Below are 2,586 nucleotides of genomic sequence, written 5' to 3'. Positions count from 1 at the left end.
GATTAAACATGAAGGCAGGGAGGTAAGAAAGGAAGTATGACGGAACGGAAGGACGGAAGAATGAAGGATGAATGGTAGATGAGTGAATGAAGGTAGGATGAAGGAAGGAAAAAAAGAGAGAAGAAAGGACGAAATACATGAAACAACAATCTAAAAAACTGAATAAATGAATGAATGAATGAAGGAAGGAAGGAAAAACGAGAGGACGAAACACGTAAAACAACAATCTAAAAAAATGAGTGAATGAAAGAATGAATGAATGAATGAAGGAAGGAAGGAAAGAAGGACGAAATACATGAAGCAACAATTTCAAAAAATGAATGAATGAATGAATGAAAGAATGAATGAATGAATGAAGGAAGGAAGGAAAGAAGGACGAAATACATGAAGCAACAATTTCAAAAAATGAATGAATGAATGAATGAAAGAATGAAGAAAGGAAGGAAGAAAAGAAGAAAGGACGAAATACATGACGCAATAATCTAAAAAAAGAATGAATGAATGAATGAATGAAGGAAGGAAGGAAAGAAGAAAGGACTAAATACATGAAACAACAATCTAAACAAAAAAGATGTACGATAGTAAGAAAAGAAAAAAAGTAACAATGACAAGTCTATAGAAAATGAGGAAATAAAAAAAAACTATACGAAAGAAAGCAAAGAAGAAATGAAACCCCGAACAAAGTGGGAAAATAAAACCCTTGCCTAAAAAAAGAAAAAGAAAAAAACAGCAAAATAACTTAAGAGAGAGAGGAAACCAAAACTATAAACCTTTCTATCCAGACCTCGAAATCGAATTCTAAAAACTTTTCTTGCCCTTCAAAATAAGTCAAGATATTTTACTTCGAAGACGGAAAGATGGTGAAGTAATGCCACCTATTGGTAATCGCATATATTTACGTAAACCTGAAACACTTAACGACCATCACGCAAGAGAAGAGAGAAAATCTAAATATTTGATTCTTAACACCTGATACTTTTCAATACCTGATGCTCACTTACAAACCTTGCTCATTATCTCTCACGCCAGGGAAGGAGAAACGAAGGGAGGAAAGGAGTGGCAAGAGGGACAGGGGAGGGTACATAAGAGGGTGTGATGGAGATAGGGAGGAAGGAGGGAGGGAACGAAGGGAGGAAGAGAGAGAAAGGAGTAAAGGAAGGATCTTTAGGATTCCAGGGATTTCCACGTCCTTGGTTTTAGAAATTATGGAGACACAGTGTAATGAAGAAAGCTGAGAGAGAGAGAGAGAGAGAGAGAGAGAGAGAGAGAGAGAGAGAGAGAGAGAGAGAGAGAGAGAGAGAGAGAGAGAGAGAGAGAGAGAGAGAGAGAGAGAGAGAGAGAGAGAGAGAGAGAGAGAGAGAGAGAGAGAGAGAGAGAGAGAGAGAGAGAGAGAGAGAGAGAGAAACGAGGAATATGACATACATATAAAGAAGCCGCTGATGTCAAAGGAGAAAGAAGTAACAACGTATGAGAGGAACGAAAGGAAGGAAGAAAAGGAAAAATAAGAAGAAGTGATGAAAGAAAGAAGAGGAGTAAGATCAAGAGTAAAGGGAAGGAGAGTTTAAAGAAAGAACAAAAGATGAAGAGAAGGAGTCAGGGAAGGAGAGAGAAATAGAAATGAAAGAAAGGTAAAGACGTAAGAATATAACGACAGAAAAGAGAAAAAGTGAAAAGAAATAAAACGAAAGAGGAAGAAAAAGAACTATAAGCTAAAGAGGAAGAGCTAAGAAGATAAAAAAACGTACTAAATAATCCACAAAAATAGCAAAATGTAGAAGCGAAGGAGGGAGGGAAAGAGAGCATAAAAGGAGGGAAGATGGGAAGGGAAAAGGGTCTGGAGAGGGTACAGAATACACCAAAGCCTCCAACGCCAGCTGACGGAGGCTTTGTGGCACAGAAACCAGATGCGAGGGTCATGCTTTGTAAATGGAGAGAGAGAGGGATGAGAGGAGGAGTGGGTGGAAGAGGAGGAGGAGTGGGAGGAAGAGAAGGAGTTGGAGGAAGAGAGAGAGAGAGAGAGAGAGAGAGAGAGAGAGAGAGAGAGAGAGAGAGAGAGAGAGAGAGAGAGAGAGAGAGAGAGAGAGAGAGAGAGAGAGAGAGAGAGAGAGAGAGAGAGAGAGAGAGAGAGAGAGAGAGAGAGAGAGAGAGAGAGAGAGAGCAAAGAGGAGTCGGAGGATAAGAAGATGATAGGGAAAGAAAACAAAAAGAGAGAAAAAGCAAAGAATGTTAAAGGAAGAGGAGATGGAAGAGAAGAAAGCGAGGGAGGAAGAGAAGAAGGAGGAGGAGGAGAAGTAAGAAAAATAAGGAGAGAAGCGAAGTAGAAAGGAAGGGGAGGAGTGGGAGGAAGAGGGGGAGGAGAAGAAGAGAAGCGCAGTAGAAAGGAAGTGGAAGAAGACCAATAAGAGAGAGTAAATATAAAGAGGTCAAGAGGGTCAAAGAAAGTTAGGGAAAGGCAAAAGGATAAGAAGTCGAGATGCTCAGATGTTGAAGGAAGAGAAGGGAAGGGAAGGAAAGGGGACAGAATGGAAGGGAAGGGAAGGGAAGGGAAGGGAAGGCGAAGGCAAGACAAGGCAAGGCAAGGGAAAG

This window comes from Eriocheir sinensis, unplaced genomic scaffold (genome assembly GCF_024679095.1).
Source record: "Eriocheir sinensis breed Jianghai 21 unplaced genomic scaffold, ASM2467909v1 Scaffold385, whole genome shotgun sequence".
NCBI lineage: Eukaryota > Metazoa > Arthropoda > Malacostraca > Decapoda > Varunidae > Eriocheir > Eriocheir sinensis.
Note: the sequence above shows the minus strand (reverse complement) of the source record.